The sequence below is a fragment of the Macaca fascicularis genome, chromosome 18 (assembly GCF_037993035.2).
Source record: "Macaca fascicularis isolate 582-1 chromosome 18, T2T-MFA8v1.1".
NCBI lineage: Eukaryota > Metazoa > Chordata > Mammalia > Primates > Cercopithecidae > Macaca > Macaca fascicularis.
The window spans coordinates 67052693-67076573 of NC_088392.1; positions in this window are offsets into that span (position 1 = coordinate 67052693).

Sequence of the window (23881 nt, forward strand, 5' to 3'; positions counted from 1 at the left end):
TATTCTTAGTAGAGACAGGGTTTCACCATGTTGGCCAGGCTGTTCTTGAACTCCTGGCTTCAAGTGATCCACCTGCCTCGGCCCCCCAAAGTGCTAGAATTACAGGCATGAGCCACCATGCCCGGCCTGAACATGGTAAATTTCCATTTATACTCAGAAAAATAGACTTCTTAGTAGGCCCAAGGAATCTCGAACTCCTTCTCACGGTCCTCAATGTACATTTCCAAGTGCATCTTATCCCTATTGTTCTCTGCTATTTCCATCACCTAGGATGTTTTCCCATCACCCCTCTTCCTGCCTCTTCACCTACCCAGTTCCTGCTCATCTTTAAGGTTCAGCTCCACAGCTTTAAGGAATTGCTGTCTCCTTCATGGAGCTTTCTCTGCTCGGTCCTGTACTGTCTGTACCGTTCATTTAGCATTATATTTTATGCTGCTTTATGATCTTCCAGGTTAATTAACTTTTCATGTGTATTTTGTGCAGTAATGACAGTTCACCTACTCTAAAGCATTGGCTGGGTTTTAAGTTATCTGTATCTTCCAGCACAGTGCTAGACTCATACTAACCACACCTATGGAGTGGGCTACATTCACCACTACAATCTTTCAATGGGCTTTAACATGGAGATTCCTTTCTCTCCATTTTTCTTTTTTTTTAAAACTTTTATTTTAGGTTCAAGGGTACATGTGCAGGTTTGTTATACAGGTAAACTCGTATAACGAGGGTTTTTTGTACAGATTATTTCATCATCTAGGTACTAAACCTAGTATTCAATAGTTATTTTTTCCTGATCCCCTCCCCGCTCCCACCCTCCACCCTCAAGTAGGCCCCAGTGTCTATTGTTCCCCTCTTTGAGTTTATGTGTTCTCATCATTTAGCTCCCACTTATAGGTGAGAACATGGGGTGTCTGGTTTTCTATTGCTGCACTAGTTTGCTAAGGATGATGGCCTCCAGCTCCACCCATGTTCCTGCAAAGGACATGATCTCGTTCTTTTTTATGGCTGCATAGTACTTCATGGTGTATATGTACCATATTTTCTTTATCAGGTCTACCATCAACGGGCATTTAGGTTGATTCCATGTCTTTGCTATGGTGAATAGTGCTGCAGCGAACATATGTGTGCATGTGTCTTTATGATAGAATGATTCCTATTCCTTTGGGTATATACTCAGTAAAGGCAAAGCCATGGTAGTTCTGTTTTTAGCTCTTTTGAGACAAGTTCTTTCAGGGGCAGGTTGGAATATGTAAGTGACCACACATGTAAAATGATCCCTTTCTGTTGGTCTTCAGCTATTGTCCTTGGTCAAGTCTAATCAGTAGTCTAAAACCATGAGAGCAGAGACTATGTCTGGTTTTGCTCTCTATTATATTTCCTCCATTTAGCAGATGCCTGGCACATGGTAGATGTAATAATTATTGGCTGATGAAAGAATAAACGAATGAATTTTATTTTGTCCTGGCCCTGGTTGAATCCCTTGCCCTGTGGGAAAGGGGCTGACTATCAAGAAGTGAGGAGATGGCCTTAGTTGTCCCTTCTTGCCAGAGCATCTCAGCCCCTCGGGATTGGCCCCTCAACAGGTGATGAACAGAGATCCGAAAAGTAGTCACTTTCTGAGACAACATCTCCTAATCACCAGAACTTGCTTCATGGTGTATTGAGATGTGCTTCTTGTCTTGGTCTGTCAAAATTTTTGAAATCCCTTCACAGCATGAGTCACACATGAAGTGAGTGCTTGGTGGTGACCATGTTTGCTGATTTGCTTATGAAGGCAAAATCTGATTTAAGAGCCAAAATAATATATATATGTGTATGTGTGTATATATATACTTTGAACATCCCTAATCTGAAAATCTGAAATGCTCCAAAATTTGAAAGTTTTTGAGCACTAACAGGAGGCCACACGTGGAATATTCCACACCCGACCTCATGTGGTGGGTCACACTTAAAACACAGCCTCTTCAGCACCCCCAGGTGTTCTGGCGATGCTACTGTGCTGCTTCGTTACCCTGAACGTAGTATTTTTTCACTGTGTGACTGAAATGTCATTTTTTTTTTTACTGTGAAGTACTTGTGTGTGTACACATGTCTACAATGATTCTTGGTAACATGTCTATTCAGTCAGGAATGACAGTGATGCCAAACCACCACAGACGTCCACATGCGTGGCTGAGACAGGGTACCTTTGCTTTCTGATGGTTCAGTGTACACAAACTTTGTTTTGTGCATAAAATTATTAATAATATTGTATACTCTTATCTTCAGGCTATGTTTATAAGGTGTATATAAAACATCAATTAATTTTGTGTTTTAGGCTTGGGTCCCAGCTCCAAAATATCTCATTATCTATATGTGAATATCCCCAAATTTGAAAAATTCAAAATCTGGAACACTTCTGGTCCCAAGCATTTCAGGTAAGAGATTTTTTTTTCCTCTCTCTTTCCATATATATGTATATATCGATAAACTTTCATAAAACATAAAAATTATTAATACATATGATTCACACATGATTAAATACTGGGCAGAATACACAGAATATTCATTCTGTCCCATAGGACAGGTTGTAATATATGTTTAATTATCCACGTGCTAAAATAGTTCATTTTCCTGAATAATGTTTTAATAAAAATATTTTCCTTTTTCGGGCATTATGTAACAATACACTAAAGAGAAGGTTGGTTGTATTTACTTAACTGGCTCTTGTGCATATTTACCACAAGGTGGCAGTATCGCAGCCCCTCTTTGCTTATTAGGGAGAGATACACACCTCTTAATGTCGAGATAGCAGAGAGACTGTTTCCTCCCCTCAAGTTTCCAAAGTCTAAAATCACATCCATGTGTCCTGATTCGTAGCTAAGTAGATTTTTAAATTAAACGCATACACACATAAATCCAAATTATCTCACACTCACAGAAACTCTCATCTACAACCTGGCCTATATGACGGGATGAATATTCTGCGTATTCTTAGTTAATCACGTGTGAATTGTATTAATAATTAAGCAATGTTTTGTGTAAGTAGGCAAAATCAATTTTAAAACTTACTAGTGAAACTTTTAAAGCAGTTTAGAAGGAATAACCTATTTCAGGGGTGGTGGTGTTATTGCAGAAAAGAGGGCTCTGTAGTTCTCGGGAGAGAGAATCCCTAGGAGGAAGGTGTGCGGGAGGCTGAGGGGAGAGGTGTAGAGGGAAGCTCTCAACTATCGCCTTTTGGCTACAAGCATTTACTGATCACTAATCGTTCATGAGTTTATTGTGTAAAAGCTGGCCTTTGACTTCTAAGAGCTTATGACCCAAAGCTATAGACAGTAGAGAAAGACAGCCAGTAAATAGGTGAGAAGACGATCACTATTACTGTGATCTAAGAAGGAGGGAAATAAAGAAGGAAGAAACACTGCTTGTATATGTCTTTCCAGGGGATGAGAAAGAGAGTAGAAACAGGCAGAATGGAATAAGTAAAAGATCGTGAAAATAATGAGATCCAGGTTCTTGCCTCAGTTCTGCCCCTCACCATTCTGGATCACTGCAGCTTCCTCATGTGCTGAAGGAAACATGGATTGAGGTTTTGGCTTTGGAAGCATTAACAGAAGTATGTTCTGCCAACAGTTTTTATTAATGGGTACTCTTCAGAAAAGATTTGTGTTGAAATAAGTGGGGAAAGCAAATTATCATATTGCATCTCATCCTCTCCCCCTCACCCTCAGAGAGTCACAATGTGTGTTAACATACAAAGGCTCTGAGTAGCCTGGCCTGAAGAAACTAGTGTAACTTTGTTTAACCTAACACTTCAAACTTAATTTGACCATGGAACACAATTCTTCACTTTGCCCTACTCCAAGAAATACCAATTAATACTGCATAGAATATTAATGATCTTTGGTAGATAATTTGGAAACCACAAATTAAGAGGTCTTCAAAGCCTGTTTCAGCTCTAGGAATCTGGATCAGAATCTCCACGAGGGTAGGGAACTAGATCCAACTGCTTTACTTCATCCCAAGTGCTTGACATAAAGTAAATGATCAATAATATTTGCAAAATCAATGAATGAACTGTGATCATTTAGTTCTATCTATTTCTCACTCGTTCCAGGAGGCACAGGCTCTGTCTATCCCCTTTCTGAAGTTATGTGCATATCAAATTTAAGCAACTCCAGCTAGAGAAGGGAGACAAGGACCTTTTGTAGTGTAAAAACACAAGGGAATTATGCTGAGTCTTTCTTGGCAATGTGGAGTGTGTCGTCTTGAAGATATTTGACCCTAATAGGATTGCTTTTCCATTTCCTCCTGTTTTCATAAGTCAAAGTCTTTTTCAGATTCATCTAGAAAAAAAATTAGTTGGAAGGAAATGACTGACATCCCCATTCTGAAGATCAAAGAGAAGGAAAGGATCCCAGTGGGAGGGAGAATTAGAGGTTTCTAAGGACCAAGAGACTCATGAGTGGAGGATGAAGAGACAGAAGAGGCTTATGGTAGTGGAGGGTGAAGAGAGAGAAGAGGCTCATGGCAGTGGAGGATCGAGAGAGAGACTCCACAGAAGTGGGAGGCTCCCTGAAGGACAGGGAGGTGGTGACTAAGTAATTGGCCCCCACAATTAAGAAAGAAGTTTAAGAAGCTGCTAGAATAAGCTGAGTAAGGTAGAGAAACCACTCCAGGTGCTCTGTATGGGTTATAAGTGTATCTTGAGCAGAAGTAAGGAACTCAGGTGTATTCTATCAGATCCTGTATACATGAGTATTCAGTTAAAAGGAAAACTTTTCTCAGGATCTAGATGGCACCATTCTGCTATTAAAGACATAATATGGAAGGGGCAAACCCAACTCTACTGAAAGGATTAAGGGCATAGAGTGCAACTTCAGGCTACACCCACCCAAAGATATCAGCTGCCTACTGTAAACTCCTTTGGTTAAGGCAGGCTCTGGGGGGGTGCCTGCTGAAATGCAGTATGTGACCAGAGGAGAAACAGTACATTGACCCAAGAGTAATCATATTCACAGCACAGAGAACAGGGTCCTAGGACACAAAACACCGGAGAGGTAAATTTCCTGGGGAAAGAGAAGCTGAGGAGCGTGGGACAATGCCACAGGACAGCACTGCACAGGCCCTGGGAGCTGGAAGTCAGGCCCGCGGGTGCCAAGGGCTTGCAGGGAACCCCAGGTATAAGACGTGGGAGACACCAAAGGTGTATTTTATCTGCTTAACCATTTTGTTCACAGCAGATGTAAAAAGAGACAATGTTAAGTTGAAAACAAAAGATCTTGGAAGACAGCCCAGATCTCCCCATTTCTGCTTTATATCAACTGTCCTGTTCTTATTATTTGTATCTAAAAAATAAAGTATTGATGTTTGTAATTATTAAATATTTGTACACATATCTGTACAATATATGTATAAATATAGTTGCAATTATTTTTAAAGTAAATTAAGTCAAATTCAACGTTTCAGGTTATTCTTGTAATTCTTCATTCTTTTTCACTTGCATGCCAGTATGATATCTTAACAAGGAGAAAAAGGAACAGGACTGCAATTGGCACTCTGAAATTGCATATAACCTGGAGCCTGTAATATTTCCATCAAAAACAAGTGAGTCTGGAGTTAATAACTGTAGTGATTATAAATCACTCCATTGCTTTATTTCTCCCCCTCCCACGTTATCTTGAGTTTCACGATGATGTAGGTATCCTATGAGGGTGAGTCATGTGTGCGGATGTCACCTGGCATGTGTGTAATGTGCGAAGAAGATTGCTAACTGTGAACTGGGTTCGTGTCTCCAGCATTCGGACAGAACAACACTGCAGACTTAAAACGAGACAAATCTCCGGGCATGTGGAGGCCATTTTAAAAGCCATACTAGCTTGTAAGAATACTCTTTAACAAAAATTCCCATCTGTTCAGATACAAGTCAGTTTTACATCCTTGATATTGCATGGTTTGTGCTAATTTTCCTAAGTTACTTAACTTAGGGAAACAAATATTTCAATGAAACAAACTCACTCCTAAATACCCATAGAATACTTTGTATGTGATTGTTTCCATTATAGGAAGATTTCAAATAATAAGGAAATAATAATAATAAGGAAATAAATAATAAGGAAAAATAATAAAGAAATACATAATAATAATAAGGATATAAATAATAAGGAAATAATAAGGAATAAATAAAATGAATAATGTTATAAAGGAAGGTTTCAAATATTAAACAGAGTATTGACAAGTATATATACGTAATGTCAAGGTAAAGTATTCATTTTTTACCCAACAGAAAATGACTGTACTCAAAATATTTATTTCATCTGCTTATTTCAGTTCACTTTTAGGCAAAAAACTATTAGTTTGAGTGAAAGGACATGATTTATACTACTGTCCTTGGTTACCCTGAAGATTTAATGTTATGTCAACTTTTCAACATTCAAAGCAGAAAAAAATTCAAGGATCAAATTAATTTTTATTAAGGAGGATTAATGGTTTTTTCCAGCTCCAATGTCACCATCCACCTTAGCCAAACAATTAAAAATAGAGTCTGGGAAGGGCAGGGGAAGGGAGGGATCAGGATGCACAATTACGGATAGAGGAGAAGAGTAAATTCTAGTGTTCTGTACGACTATCGTTAACTATAGCACTACACCACTGTAGGATGACTGTAGTCAAATGGCTAGAAGGAGAATATTGCCACTTCCAACATGAAGAAATGATAACTCTTTGGGATGATAGATAGGCTAATTACCCTGATCTGATGACTACACATTATATGTATGTAAACATCCCTATGTATCCCATGAGTATGTGCAATAATGATTTGACAGTTAATAAAATAATTTTTAAAAACCCCAAAAGTAAGAAGTATCCATATGTTAGCTTGTTGAAATATTATAACTGTGTTTTTGGCATTTTGAGTGATAGCTATGTACCATTTTGTGCAAAGAAATGTTGCCCACCTTCAAGTTCTGATAGAAGCCCTCAAATCTGTGAATTGGATGGACAGATAAGAATCTTATACAAACCATGCAATAGGGCAAAGGAGGGGAGACACAGGACCCACTATATATGTGTGGTAGGCAGAATAACGTTCTGATGCACATGTCCCAATCCCCAGACCTGTGAATATGTTACCCTCCGTGGAAAAGGGGACTTTGCAAATGTGATTAAGTTAAGGATCTTGAGATCAGGGAGACTATCCTGGTGGGCTCGATGTAATCACCAAAATCCTTATCAGTGGGAGGCAACAAAGTCAAAGTCGGAAGAGGAAAGTGTGATAACAGAAACAGTGGTTGCCGTGTTGTACTTTAAAGATGGAGGGAGGGGCCTCGTGGAAGGAACATGGGAGGAGGTGCCTGTGAACTCATAAAGCTGGAAACAGATTCCCCCTGGAGCCCCCAGAAGGAATGCAGCCCTGCCCACATCTTGCTTTTAGCTCAGCGAGACCCATTTTAGAATTCGACCTCCAGAACGCTAAGATGGTAAAGGTGTTGTTTTCAGCTACTAACTTGGGGGTGATTTGTTACAGCAGCAATAGGAAACGAATACCTATGTGACCCAAACTTCCTTTCTTCTTCTTCTTTGAAGACTCCTAAGAGTTAATAAGAAGTAGAAAGAGAAGTTGGAGTTAAGCAACTCGTTCAAATTCTGATTTTGCCATTTCCTGTCTGAGTGACCTGAGTAAGTTATTTAAACTTTTTTGGCCCTAACTTTCTTCATCAGGAAAAGAGGCCATGGTGAGAGTTAAAGATGGTAAAATAGACAAAATGCCCAACATAAGGCCTGGATGATTATCTTCAAGATAGACCTTCAAGAAAGGTTACTCCCATTCTCCACCAGCCTGCTGAAGGTTTATTGCATAAAAGTGGCCTACTGGGCAGTTTCTACCTTGTGTTAGAAGCCCCTGGAGCCTTCTGGGCAGATGCCCATCCTGGTCTCTCAGCCTGAGTCAAGGGTAGCTTAGACATGGTGTCCAAACCTGCAAGCTGAGAAGAGCTGAGCGATGCTCCCCGGGGTAGGATTTGTAGTCTTACCGTCACCTTGTATGTTCACAGCATACCTTGTGAACTTCTGGCCTTTCCTATCTCACTTTGTCTGTCTGTGACCCAGAGATGGTACTATCTCACACCCAGCAGCACTGCAAAGAAGGTGAGAAGCCCAGGTGTTCACAGATGGGGCACGATTACACTTGGAAGCACCTGCCTGGGTTTTGCAAATTAAATCCTGAACCTGTGGGCTCCATGTCTCAGGTAGTGCACGCCATTGCCCGATTGTTGGTCCAGGTCCTGAGCAAGCCCTTATTTGTTAGCAAATAAGGGGACCACGTTTCCAGGCATGGACTCAGGTGGCCTGGAGAGCATGAATCGCTTTATGAAGCTGTTTTCATTAGAGAATATGGAGCAAACCCAGATAGGCAGGATTTGGTTTTCAAAACACATTTGAAAAGATAGCCCTTAAGAAATGAAGGTAGTTTCTTTGCTCATACTTGAAATCTCATAACCCAGGGTGAGGCACAGGAAGGACAAATCTTTGCTGGTAAATTTATTCAGGGGAACTGTTAAAGTTTGTCCCTTGCCATTATGTGCAATTTGAAGAAAATTGGTCTTTGCCATATTGTTTCCTCCAATCTTTATTTTTGCTTTGTTTTGTATAAATGTATGAGGTGGAAATGTAGTTTTGTTTCATGCATAGATTGTGTAGTGGTGAAGGCTTTTAGGGTGTCCATCACCCGAATAATGTACATCGTACCCATTAAGTAATTTCTCGTCATCCACACCACCCACTCTCTAATCTTAAAAATCGTGTCTTAGTCATTTTTAGTAGATTCAGAGAACAGAATTCATTACCGTAATCAACATGGATTATTACATCTGAATGTCCTGAATCCAAATCTTAAATCGAATACATTCTACCGTCAACAATGTTAATTTGACCTGTATTTAATAATCTGTATAATTGCTGTTGCTCTGTATGGTAATTAGGCATAAATGGTAAGCAGTTTCTATAAATTCCTGTAATTGTTATTACCCATGTTACTACCAAGCCTTATTTTTATGACTTTTTTGCTTCTAATTTATTAGCTCAGGGTGATGTATAAAGTGTCATTGTCACAGTTTATATTAATTTAAGTTTAATCAAATACAATGTACATTCTGGTCCTCCAAGAAGCAGATGCCAGGATGTGCATCGATGTGCACAAGAAACACCTGTGAAGGATAAAGGGGAGGGGACAGCAAGAGTCGTCAGACCCAGATGCAGCCTCACACCTGAAGAGGAGACCGGAACAAAGGAAGATTGGATAGGAGGAGTCCCAGACTCTAGAGCAGTTTCAAGAAAGCCTTGGCCAGGCCTCTGGGGATGTCCTTGAGCCCAGGCACCTGTTAGAGGAGCCCAGATTCTCACAGGAGTGGGCCTGCACTCGCTCCCTGCTGTGCTCGGGGTTGATTGGGAGAAACTGCTGGCAGCATGGCTTAGGTTTTGACACAGCCACAGCGGTGGACCTAGCAGGGCAGTGGCTGGGGTCGTCGATCACTTCTGACCTCCATAGCAGAAGAGCTGAGTGCTGCATTTTCATGGCCACCCCACTCTTTCTCCACCCATACACACTGGCACATATTAAAAAGCAAGGATTTTTTGCTATGCAGAAGCCCTTTAATTAAGTCTCACCTATTTATCTGTTTTTGTTTTTTGGGTCCTTGGTCATGAAGTGTCTGCCTAAGCCAGTGTCTAGAAGGGTTTTTCCGATGTTATCTTCTAGAATTTTTACACTTCCAGGTCTTAGATTTTAAGTGCTTGATCCATCTTGAGTTGATTTTTGTATAAGGTGAGAGATGAGGATAAGACTACAAACTGGATTCAGTGTGTGTGTACTGCTCGGGTGAAGGGTGCAGCAAAATCTCACAAATCACCACTAAGGATCTTACATATGTAACCAAATAGCTCCTGTTTTCCGAAAAGCTATGGAAATAAAAAAAATTAAAAAATTAACATAAAAATAACACACTTAAAAAAAAAAAAAAAAAAAAAAAAAAGCAAAGATCTGTGCAGCCAGTACCTGGGGCCATGTTTCCAGACTCCCTGTCCATTTTCCAAGGCCTGTGGTGCTCCGGGTCACCCTTCAGGGGTTTCGTGCCAGAGTTCTTCCTGAGCTGCGTATTCTGCCTTTTTCTGTTGCCAGAGAAAAAGACGGGGTCCAGATTGTTGGTTCTGGAAGGATTTCTAGCACAAGGATCCAGTTTGCCTATGGATGAAGGTGGAGGGAGGCTGAGGGAGCACACTGGACTCGTGGGAGCTGGGGTTGCAGAGAGGGATTCGGTAGGCCCAGAGTTTGTGATGGGGATAAAAGCTGTGGTTGGAAGAGGCAGATGGACCACTTACCAGGACCAGACCACCAGCAGTCACAGAGGGTGGGCTTGTCATGCCTGGGGAATACAGGAAACTGGGAGAGAGACACCTGGTCCATCTCCTCTGATCTCTGCCCAGGCAACCTTATGTGACCAACGCATGCTCCTCTCAGGCAGCCCAAGTGTCCACTGTCATGTCACCAAACCACTCCCCAGCTGCTAGCTGATGTCTAAACTCCTTTAACTGGTATAAAGCCTTTCATCCCACCATTCAAAAGTTTTAGAATAGTTCTCTAGTTTACTATAGGAGGGTCTGTTGCCCGGTAGGTAGGTGCGTCTGTCCCCTCTACAGACTGGGAGCTCTTCTAGTGCAGAGACTATGTCTTTTTCCTTTTTCAGTTTCCCCACCTAAAAAATCCCTGGTACAAAGTCAATTCTCCATAAGTTTTTGTTGACTAGAATGGAAGTGAATAAATGCAGATAATTCTGGGAGAGGTAGCATAGCAGCCAAGATGAAGTCCCAAAAAACAGATCAATGGGAGAGTGCAAAACTGTGGACATTCGCATGTCCTGAATTCACATCTTAACTCCAGCATATTCTGTCTATGGAACTGTAGATGAATCCCTTAGTCATTCTGCATTTAAATTTCCTTCTTATAAAATGGGGCCAAGTACCTGCTCAGATAATTTCAGCACTCCTGCAATATCAAATGATAAAGGACTTTGAAAATGTAAGAGTGATGAATAAAGGTATATTATTTTTTATTGTTTTGTGAGGGCTTAGGGGTTAAAGGCAGCCAGTGCTTGAAGCCGTTACAGGGAGAGGTTTTAAGAGATCCCCAACGTTACCCGGGCATGGAGACATTTCAGGCTATACAGCAATGAAACTGCCAGTTGCAGGAAATTCTAGATTGTTTTTTAAAACTGTAACTGTATTATACAAAACATGAAGTAATCCATGGCTCACATCTCAATAAGCAATTCCCCTGGAGGCTGTTAGGCTTTCTATAAACAGAAATAAATTCTATTCACTGAAGACATTGCCTTCGTAGTAAAACCTTATAAACAACGTAGCCACCCCTTTATTACGGGTGAGTGGTGATTGACTGATGTATCCTACTCTTGTTTAGCCCTTTATGGTTTTTCAAATATTGTAATGTCAGTTACCATTTTGATTTCTCAAAATGCTTGTGGAAAAGGAAAATAATAAAGAGTTTTCATGCCATCTTACCACTCAGAGCTCTTAAAGGAATTCTGCAACAAAAAGTTGGATTGTGATTAAAAGTTTGAAGTCAGATAGACCTGGTTTAATCCCGGGCTTTGCACGTACTAGCTGTGTGGCCATAGGTAAGTAAGTAACTTATCTTAGCCCAGTTTCTTATTCTTCAAAATAAAAGGTTTAACTATTACTTAAGTGTTTTCTAGATAAATGCAATAGCCCCACATTGAGATTTCAAAGAGGGAAAAGGACTTTGAATGTGGGATGAGCCCCGAGAACTTCCCTAAGTGGCACTGACACTCGGATGAGCTGAAGTGAGGTGTGCGGAATTCTCAGCGCAGAGATCGTCACATACTAAGCATTCAGTATTGGGCTTAGGAATCAGTCATTTACAAAGTGTTTTTGCGTATTTCATGCAATCCTCCCAAGGACTCCATAAAGCTTCCCTTTGCAAATGAAGAAACTAAAGCCCAGGGAATTCATGACTCACCCAGTTACACGGCCAGTCAAATGTCAGAGGCCCTCTCCGTGATGAGCACTGCCTGTCTGAGTCAGGGAAACTTGCCACCACCGGTGGTTATTAAGAAAAGTGGGAGGGACACAGCAATGTGGATTACCACTAAAGAGGGAGACAGTGCAGTCTGCTGCCGTAGCTTGAGTAGAGTCAAATGGCAAAGACCTTAGGTTCTGTTTTCTGTTTACTTCAGCTTCAGTGAAAAGATCTAAGAAGCGAGAGTATTTCTAAGATCTCTGTAAATTTCCCCAAACCCTGATAGCTGGTAATTTGAAGCAGGCATGAGTATCAGGATCAGAAATTAGAGAAAACAAATCCTGTTGCTTAAATGATATTTTGAGTACCATTTAAGCGTATTTATTTCCCATTATAGAAGTTATATTATTGTATTACCAAAGATTTGAAAAATGATATAGGACCTATAATATTGGTGACAATACAGGTGATTCCGTTTTCCTGGCACAATTTCTATTATCCTCTCAAATTATTTGAGATTCCTCCACCCAACCCTCCTTGCCTTTTAGTGGGTGTGATCCTACCATTGTTTTAAGCCCAGCGTTATACTCTGGAAGGTGTTTCTGTATAGCAGTGACAGAGGATTCTCTTTGTTGGTTTGGGAGGAGTTTGAAGTTTAAGTTAACATACATGCAAATGTGCAAATATACAGGGCAAGGTAATTCAGATGTGGGAGGCTTCGTGGTGCCCCCAGAAAATGGGCATCCGGGCAGCTGGGAGGTGAGGAGTTGTGAAAAGGGGGTGCCTCCGGAGTTCAGTTCAGGATCACTTTCAAAGGCAGGCACAAACCCCATCCACAGGGGTGATAACATGGTGACATGAGAAGCCATGAGCCTTGAATACAAGATAAGATTGGTATGACAGGTTAACAGAAACAATATGGGAGAAAAGAAATTGTAGAATTTACTCTGCTTCTTGAAAGCAAAGAAGATACAGAATAATATTTTAAGTCAAGGAAAGCTATGGAAGATAGGGAAGGCATGGTTAGGGAGGAATGAATGCAGGCATGGTCATTTGTACACTCACTCACTCATTCATTCACCTATCTAGAAAGAATTTTTTAATACCTGTTGTATACTTAGCATGTCCCCAGGGCCTTCTTTTTTGGGAGTAAATGATGGCACAGTCTCCAATGGTAGGGGAGGTATCTAGGTGAGGAGGCGATACAAACCCACTCAGTGACTGGGGGAAGCTTAAAAGTAACCTGTGCACAAATTCGAGAAAGCCTGGAGTCATCTCTGCTGGGAGCCATGAAGAGAAATGACGGATGACAGGCAGGAAGGCATGAATTTCAAATGTGCTGACAGTTGGCCAAAGGTGTCTATGTGTGGAGTTCATGTCAACTGCATGCTCAGCAAAACATCTTGTTGTCAGTGGCCCTGGGAAAGTGGTCTCTTGTTAGCATCTTTCAATGACAATTACGTGAAGGAGTCACTTGAGTTTTTCCCTTTTCTGGATGTAGTGACTTGTGACCCAAGGAGTTCTAGTGAGTAGACAGTTGTGGCAAACCTAGTGTCACCAAAGGAAGAATCCTCATTCTTTGCCCCAAAACCTTGCTAGTTATGATGGAATGAATGAATGTAACACTAGAAGAAGGCCAGAAGTTTTTAAGATGCCTGGACTGCGGGACCAGAAGCTCAGAATTCTGGGGGTCATAAATGTTTGACTTCTTCAGCGGAGATGGTTACATATGTGTTATTTGTAAGATCCATTGTCTACATTCGGTTACGGTGTTGAGAAGGGTCAACAAGCCTAGACATATGTATTGTTCAATTCAGTAAATACCTACTGAATTGAATTGAGGCAGAATAGAAGTGTTTCCAGGTGCCTTGTCTTCTCCAAATGACTTTTTTTGTGTACCTAGTAATGGAATACTTGAGTTGATATCATGCCAAGTTTCAACCATTGGTCATATATTTTCTAGATAAATGACTCTAGCTCCCCCTTTGGATTTCAGAGAGGAAAGGCTCTCAAATTTGGGATGGGGCCCCAAGGACCTTCTTAAGTAGCGTTGACAAGTCTCCAGATGGGTTAAGGATATTCCTGATGTTAGGCACTGAGAAGTCTAGCCCCACAGTGTGCACAAGCACTACCAAATATTAGGAGATCATTTGTTAACAATATATTTTTGTTATGTTTTTAAGATGTCTTCTTGGGTGGCCAGAATTTTAGCCATCAGCTGTAGGCTGGGATTGAGTGATTAAAAACTCCATGGCTTCAATATTAAAGCAGAGATTGAAGTCAAAACAGGATCTATTTATCCCAGTCCCATTCCCTCCCCCTACTCCCTACTCACATGTTTTTATTGCACTCATGATCACTAGTCCTATTTACATCTTAAAGGCCAGTGGGATTTGAAGGCCTGTGCCCATCCGTATTCTATATATTGGTACTGGGAGCTTAAGTTAGATCTGAATTTTCTTACAAATAAGGCCAGCTATCTCTGGGTCTGTAATGCTCTTTTAGGATCTTGGGGAAAAAAGGAACCAGGCTGATATGAAGATTACTCAGCTCCCTTCCCCATCCACAGACATCTCTACCCATTCACTGAATGATTTGCAAGTGAGCTATGAAGAGAACTTCCCCGCCAGAGGTCTTAAACTATACATAAGGATATTTTGCAAGAGCAGCAGAACAGAAACAAGTTCAAAAGGACAGAGGAAAAATGCTCCAAATCTGTGGCAAACATGATTTCACTGAAATTTACAGGATTCTTTGGATATGCCTTTGATTCATGCACTTATTTCCCAACACTTTGAAACTATTTCAAGTGGTATTAAAAGAAATAAAAACTTTTCTGTGTAATGAAAAATTTTAAATGTCTACTTTTATAGACAAATTGAAAAATGACTATTGCTTAAGTTTGTTTTCTTAAGCTGAGTGTTTTTTTAATTGGGGGGATGGTTAGAAGAAACTACATTCTCTCTCTCTCTCTCTCAACAATAAATGAAAAACACACTTTGTGATTTAGCCAAAGGAAGTTAAAGATGAATCTTTAGGGAGAGGAAGTCATGCAACTGTTATCATGTTAATCTTCCACTGTAAGAGTGGGGCTAAGAGCCAGATTTGCTGTTTATAGGAAATGCACAGAACTTGAATGGTTAAAGAAATCCTCCAGTTCTCAGATCTGGTGCCTGTAAGCCAACTTGACATGTTTTCTAGTGTCCTTCTCCTTCACACATACTAAATACTTGAAGTGACTAGAGATGAAAGTTGGGTTATTAGATATGAAATGCCTCCTCATTTATTCCCCTTCAGTAAATGTCTCTGTGTAATCATGACCATAAGCCACCATGAAATTGCATTTCTGTGTTAGTTTTACTGGACAATTCTCTCTTCTTAGTCTCTGCCTCAATTTTCTTATCTATTAATGGGAACAATGAAAGGCAAATGGAAGGGGGCATGTGATGACTTTAGTTTGGCATGGAAGCAGGAATGTGGGTTAAGTGGTGGGAAAGACCTTTCCCATTTTCTATTTAATTCTAAGCTTAGTTATTGGTTTGAGTGTCTTTGAAATTCCTCTTTCATTGGGTCTCAGTTTCTTTCTTTGAGTTGAGTTCAATACCTTAGCTTAGTGATGATACTTTTTTTTAAATGGTTGAATTATCCTAAGATGAAAGGCATGATTAATAAAGAAAAGAGCAATTTGGGGGAACACTAAGAGAGAGGATGGCATAGTAGAAGAAAGTAGTCTGGGAGGCTAGCATTCTTGTTTCTATTAGTAATTTGCAGTGAGTTTTCAGTAGATCTCTCAATGGCTCCAAATTGGTTTTCTCAAAGTGACATGATAAAGTTATAGCAAATTACCTCTAAGAGCCTTGAAAGATTCAATTGAATTGACATTATTCTGCCTTCCAGCTCTTGGTTTGCCATAACTTTGTTTTTTGATTCATTCAGCAGATGTCCACTAAATGTGTACCATGTGTCAGTCCTGTTCTAGTAGGTAGAGATTCTGCAGTGAACAAAACTGACAAAGGTCATCTCTTATGGAGCTTACAGTCTAGTGTGCATAGATAATCAGTATAGAAACAAATGTATATGTCAGTGGCAAGAGATGTTATGAAGAAAAAGCACTGTATTTGAATAGGGGCTGGCAGTGGTGGGGAAGGCAGAATTCTCCTATATAGGGTGGTCAGGGAAGGCATCTTTCATAAGGTGCCATTTGCATAGGGTCTTTAAGGAAGTGAGGAGTCAGGGCCTGCAGATATCTGGGAGAAGAAAAATCTAGGTGGAAGGAATAGCAGGTACAAAAGTCTTAAGATGGGAATGTGCTTTATTTGTTCAAGGATTAGCAAAGATGACAGTGGCAGGATCTGAGTGAGTAATAAGACAGAAGATGAGCTTAGAGAAATGTGGTGGGCCAGGGCAGATCGGGGCAGTCATAGAAAGACTTCCAGCTGTTTCTGTGAGTGAGAAGGGAAGCCACTGGAGGATTTGGAGCAGAGGGGTGACATGACTTGATGTGCTTTTAAAAGCATCACTCAGCAGTTGTGTTGAGGACAGACTGTAGTGAAGGAAGGGCAAAAGCAGTGAGACCAGTTAGGAGGCTCTACCAGCAATGGCAACCGGGGTCAGGGTGGGAATGATACAGTTGATGGAGGTGATAAGAAGTGACTGAACCTTGGATATATTTTGAAAGTAGAGTCAACAGGATTTACTGATAGATTGAAATGCAGTAAGAGAGAGAGAAAGATATCAGGGATGATGCCAATGTTTTGTGTTGGGCAACTGGAAGATTGGGCTAGCCATTTTTTTGAGAAGCAGAAGACTGCAGAAGGAGCAGGTTTTGGATGGAAGGAAAATCAAGAGTTCATTTTCAGGCATATTAAGTTTGAGATGTCTGGTAGGCATCCAGGTGGAGATGTCAAGATGTTAGTTATTCAAATCTGGAGTTCAGGAGAACACTTCAGGCTGGATGTATACATATATATATATACAATGACAATTTCAGAATTGTCATTGTATTGATTTAATTTAAAGCTATGGACTAGATGAGATCACCTAGATCCTAGGCTAGGTGTTCTTAACCTTGGCTATGTATTGGAATCATCATGAGAGCTTAAAAAATGTGTGGATGACTGGCCCTCATCCTAGACCAATTAGATCGTAACTCTGGGGGAGGGAGGGTCAGTTCCAGGCACTGGAAATTTTAAAAGCTCTCCAAGTCAGTCTAAGATAAGCCAGGGTTGAAAATCACTAACCTACAGAGTGAGTGTGAATGGAGAAAGGAAGAGTCCTGCTTCCTGCTTCCTGCTCCCCGCAGTGTTTAGAGATCAGGAAGTTGGGAGGAACCAGCAAAAGAGACTGAGTAGGAGCCAGCAGTGAGGTAGCAGGACAGTATGGTGTCCCAGAAGTCCAATGAAGAAACTGTTTTGAGAAGATGTGAGTGATCATTAGTGTAAAATATTGCTCAGAGATTAAGCTATGGCATGGGAAGTTATCACTAGGTTAGGTAATGTGGAGGTCACTGGTGACCTTGACAGGAGCAGTTTTGATGGCATGGGAGTAAAGCCTATTGTTTTAGAGAGAATGGGAGGAGTGGAATTGGAAACAGGGAATAGGGGTACAGACAGATGAGGTAGGAGTGGGGTTGGGAGGCTGAAGGGACAAGGGAAAGTGGTATAGTTTGGGTGTTTGTCCCCTCCAAATCTCATGTCTAAATGTAATCTTCAATGTTGGAGGTACGGCCTGGTGGGAGGTGTTTGGGCCATAGGGATGGATCCTTCATGAATAACTTGGTGCCCTCCTCCTGGTAATGAGTGAGTTCTTGCTCTCAGTTTACGTGAGATTTGGTTGTGTAACAGAGTGTGGCAGGTACCCCCTGCTTGCTCTCTCTTTTTCCATGTGATATGCCAGCTTCCCTCTCTGCCTCCAGCCATGACTGTAAGTTTCCTGAGGCCCTCACCAGAAGCCGAGCAGATGTTGGTGCCATACTTATACAGCCTGAAGAACTGTGAGCTGATTAAATTTATTTTCTTTATAAATTACCCAGGCTCAGGTATTTCTTTTGTTTTGAGACGGAGTCTTGCTCTGTCACCCAGGCTGGAGTACAGTGGCACAATCTTGACTCACTGCAACCTGCACCTCCTGGATTCAAGCTATTCTCCTGTCTCATACTCCCAAGTAGCTGGAATTACAGGTATGCACCACCACACCTGACTAAATTTCATAATTTTAGTAGAGACAGGGTTTTGCCATGTTGGCCAGGCTGGTCTTAAACTTCTGATCTGAAGTGATCTGCCTGCCTCAGCCTCCCAAAGTGCTGGGATTACACGAATGAGCCACTGTGCCCAGCTAGGTATTTCTTTATAGCAGTGCAAATGGCCTAACATGAAAAATTGGTACTGAGGTGTGGGGTGTTGCTATGACGATACCTGAAAATGTGGAAGTGGGTTTGTAACTGGGTAACAGGCAGAGCCTGGAAGATTTTAGAGGGGTCATCAGAAGACAGGAAGATGAGGCTGATATGGTCTCAGATGGAAAGAAGGAACTTATAGGAACTGGAGCAAGGGTTACCCACGTTATGCTCTAGCAAAGAACCTGGCTGCATTGTATCCATGCTAGGGCTTTGTGGAAGTTTGAACTTAAGAGCAATGACCTAGGATATCTGGTGGAGAAAATTTCTAAGCAGCAAAGTGTTCAAGAGGTGGTCTGGCTGCTGCTAACAACCTACAATCAGTCATGGGAGCAAAGTAATGACTTAGAGTTGGAATTTATAATTACAAGGGAAGCAGAGCATAGTTTGGAAATTTTGCAGCCTGGCCCTTTGGTAGAGAAGAAATTCAAGTGGGTTATGGAACAACTACTTGCTAGAGACATGAAAGGGGACCCCAGGTGTAAATATCCAAGAAAATGGGAAAAAGGCCTTGAAGGTTGTTCAGAGTTCTTCAAGGCAGCCCCCTTACATCACAGGCTCAGAGGCCTAGGAGGAAAGAATGTTTTGCGGGGCCAGGCTCAGGGCCCACCACTTGCACTTCCATATCCACCCAGGGATGTGCAAGGGAGATATGGAGTCAAAGGAGATTATTTTGGAACTTTAAGATTTAATGAACGCGCTGCTGGGTTTCAGACTTGCATGGGGTCTGTTGCCCCTTTCTTTTGGCCAATGTCTCCCTTTTGGAATGGGAATGTTTACCCAATGCCTGTATCACCATTATATCTTGGAATTAAATAACTTGTTTTTGATTTTACAGGTTCATAGGTGGAAGGAAGTTGTCTTTAGTCTCAAAGGAGACTTTGAGCTTTTGAGCGGATGCTGGAATAGGTTAAGATATTGAGAGACTGTTGGGAAGTGATGATTGTATTTTGCAATGTGAGAAGAACATGAGATTTGGGGGACCAGGGTTGGAATGATAAAGTTTGGATGTTTGTGTCCTCCAAATCTCATGTTGAAGTATAATCCCCAATGTTGGAGATGGTGCCTGGTCACAGTTGTTTGGGTCATGGGAGGCAGATCCCTCATGAATGGATTGGTCCTGAGGATTGGTCCCTCAAGGTAGTAAGTGAGTTCTTGCTCTGAGTTCATGCAAGATCTGATTGTTTGAAACATGGGTCCCCACCCCCTGGGCCGGGGACTAGTACCAATCCATGGCCTGTTAGGAACCAGGCTGCACAGCAGAGGTGAGCGGTGGGCAAGCAAGTGAAGCTTCATCTGTATTTACAGCCACTTCCCATCACTTGTATTACAGCCTGAGCTCCACCTCCTGTCATATCAGCAGGGGCATTAGATGTTCTCTATTGTGAACTGTGCAGTGAAGGATCTAGGTTGTGTGCTCCTTATGAGAATCTAATGCCTGATGATCTGTCATTGTTTCCCATCACCCCCAGATGGGACTGTCTAGTTGCGGGAAAACAAGCTCCAGGCACCCACTGAGTCTACATTATGATGAATTGTATGATTATTTCATTATATATTACAATGTAATAATAGAAATAAGGTGCACAATACATGTAATATACTTGAATAATTCCAAAACCATCCCCCGACCCTGGTCTTTGGAAAAATTATCTTCCACGAGACTGGTCCCTGGTGCCAAAAAGGTTGGGAACCACTGGTTTAAAAGAATGTGGCACCTCTCCCGCCTTGCTCCCTCTTTTGCTGTGTGATCCACTATCTTCCTTCCACCATGATCGTAAGCTTGCCGGAGCCCTCATCAGAAGCCAAGCAAAGGTTGGTGTCATACTTATGTAGCCTGCAGAAATGAGAGCTGATTAAAGCTTTTATCTTTATAAATTACCTAGCCTCAGGTGTTTCTTCATAGCACCACAAATAGCCTAACATAGCTTTTTAAGATGGGGGTGTTATGACATTTTTGAATGGTGACCATAAGAGAAAGAAAAACTGATGATGCAGGAGATAGGCGACAATGGCAAGAGTGGATTCCCTGAGAAGTCCTGAGGAAGTGAGATCCAGGGCACAAGTGAGATCCAGTGCACGGTGAGGGGGTTGGTGTTAGATTGGCTCATCCTCTGTGGCAGCAAAGAACATAGACTATGTAGGCACAAATGTGGATAAACTGGTGGATTTGGCAATAGGAGTGTGTGGAAGTTCTTTTTATTCCATGCGTTGGGACTTCTATACTTGGAGATTTGGAACATGCTAGATTAGTAGGCCACACAGAGCCTTGAGAATATGATGCGTGTAGCCTCTGGAGGTATACAAATAGCCATGTTAGAGAAACAGAAAGTGAAAAGGTGCTACCTTAATATAACCTACTGTCACACAATTATTTGAAAACAGGTTTTAAGTCCAGGTAGGGTGGCTCACACCTGTAATTTCAGCACTTTGGGAGGCCGAGGCAGGTGGATCATTTGAGGTCAGGAGTTTGAGAACAGCCTGGCCAACATGGCAAAATCCCGTCTCTACTGTAAAGCACAAAAATTAGCTGGGTGTGGTGGTGCATGCCTGTCATTCCAGTTATTCAGGAGGCTGAGGCAGGAGAATTGCTTGAACCCAGGAGGCAGAGGTTGCAGTGACTCGAGATCATGCCACTGCGCTCCAGCCTGGGCGACAAGAGTGAAACTCCATCTCAAAAACCCCCCCAAAACACAACAAAACAAGTTTTAGAAGAACTGTCATTAAAGGGGAAATGTTTTCAAGCATATTGTTAAATGAAAAAAGTATGTTTCCCAATGTTATGTATACCAATGGTATACCATTGTATGTTCCAAATTTAAAAATGCGTACATGTATTTACAGGTTGAAAAGATAGCCAAATGTTGTCTGTTCCATCTGGATAGTGGGACTCTTGGTAACTTTTCTTCTTTGTGTTTTTCAATATATTAACTTTACATAATAAGTGTGTATTTAGAAAAAATAAATTATGTAAAATAGGTTATTTTCAAAGCAAAAATACAAAAATAGAATTATTTTTTCCACTGCAGAGCTGTTCACAATGGAAGTATGAAATTAAAGAATATGACCTTATAGATTTACAATGACTTTATGCCTGGAAGAAAATCTACCCATACATTCTGGCTTGGTTTATTCATGGAAAATATTTGATGACTAAAGTAGGACCGGGCTCAGTTACCTGTCATCTCAGAGAGGAATTACAGCCAAATCTGCCATAAATCAAACTCTGAATTGTAACCGGGGATTGACTTTTTTTGTTGTTTGTTGATGTAAAATGTTTGGTGTAGTTGTTACCTTAGCCAGCCAAGGGTATGTTTCTACTTCCTCTTGTTACTATGGATTTCAGATTTTATTTTTGTTTTTTGAGACAGGGTTTTGCTCTGTTGCCCAGGTGGGAGTGCAGTGGCATGACCTTGGCTCACTGCAACCTTCAGCTCACTGCAACCTCTGCCTCCGTGGCTCAAAGGATCCTCCTCCCTCAGCCTTTCAAGTAGCTGGGACTACAGGCACGCACCACCATCCCTGGCTCATGAGATTTTTCTGATATTCTCTCTCCTATGTTCACTTTAGCACTGATTATGACATTGCTTCTGGACTAATTAGGCCACCACAAATAAGAGACCGAGTCTCTCAATTTCATCATCTTTGTTAGTAAAATGGAGCTCACGCTCTGAACTGACCTCTCAAGGTTATGTCATGAAGCGAGGGTAGATGTATCAATTGTTGTGGCTCGCTGGTTGTTAGGTGTCAGTGGCCTTTGATGACCTAATGCTTGTAAACAATGAACAGTTCTGCCCAGGATAGGATCTAATTGATTCTATAATAGAATGCAAATAAAGTACAAGAGTGTGACATAGACATGAAAAAGTTTGGAAGACAATATGGAAGAGAAACCTTTGGAGAACTGACTGGGGAAAAAATACTTACAGTGGATAAAATATGACTGTTTGGCTGGCACAGGGTAAAGATAGAGAAGGAAGAATAACAGTGACCTCCAATAAAATGAAGTATGTTCTCCCTTGTCCCTTCTGTGGGATCAGAAAAGGTTATAGACCTAGTATCACACACTTAAACACACACTTAAACATTTTAAGTAAGCAGTCAAGTGATGGCATGGGGCCACGGATCCTTCAAAGATGGCACCTGTAACAAGTCATAGGCCAATGGTGTGGAGACTGACTGGAGCCAGTAGTGAAGCAGCACTTTAGGGATGACATCAAACAGGACAGCAGGGCAATGCTAAGGCCTGACTCAAGAGCCAGTGTGCTCCCCTCCCAGGAAGGGTGCAAGTTCAACTTTGGTTTCTCTCATAGAGTTAACTTGCAAATGTAATGTTGGACACATAGGTACTGTGTAATATAGTCCATCAGCTATATATATATATACTATATAATAGATTCTGTAAGGTCAGAGGGCTGAGCAAAAGGGAAGATTTGGAGATGTTGCTATCTCGAGATAAGTGTTCGTGAATTAGAGGGCTCGGGAGCAGTGAGCTCTGCACTGCATGTAGTCATTAAAGTTGATTGTGGTGTGTGGCTGCCAGCAGACCTCTCACACCAGCAGGTGCCAGGCACGGAGAGCACCGCTCCCTCAGACATTGACCCCGTGTTAGGGAATATGCTGACGTGTTCTGTTTACTCCAGGAACGAACAGGGAGGCTAATGCCCCACTACTCGAGGAGCAGCCCACGTACCATAAAGGTTTTATAGCTGTTCAAGATAGACTTCAGGTTCATTCTTTCCAGATTCATTCACAGGGAGGGAGAAGGAAAGGGAGGGGATGGTAACAGTAGAGCAATGTTTAACTCAACAGATTCCAATGTCTCAGTGGTGAAGATGATCAAACCCCCTAGCTCCCCACCCTGTTGGCTCCACAAACAGAAAACGTCAAGAGTGGGCAACCTGCCAGATGTTCCAGCCAGCGGCTGAATTGAAACAGACCTGCCCTGGGAAGGGAGGGAAAGAAACACAGCCAAGGAAATTTAAGAAGGAAAAAATGGCAAACTACCCCAAAGCTTTGCTGCTGACCCATCTAAATGTTGGTTAATGTGCAAATTCGAATAGAACTGAAATGTTATTGTTATTCGTATTATTGTAATTCTGTTAGCAAAAATTTTTATTACGTGTCAGACACCAGGTTAAGCATTTAAATGCACTTTATAATCTGTTCCCCTCCACTCTATGAGCTAGGTTCTATTATTGAGCCCATTTTATAGAAGAGGAAACTGAAGTTGAATAATGTGCTATTTAGTGGAGGAGTCGGGATTTGAAGGAAGGTCTGTTAGGTGCAAATAAAACTTTAGGCATGTGGTATCAGGGAACAATGTCACACTGAAGTTGTTTTAAGCTGCAGATCTTGAGGATGGAAAGAAGTCAATCCTTTGCTACTGTGTACTTTCCAAAAATTATTTTATGTTTTCCTACAGAGTAGATAATAAGTTTCCTGTTTTAAAGTGGAAT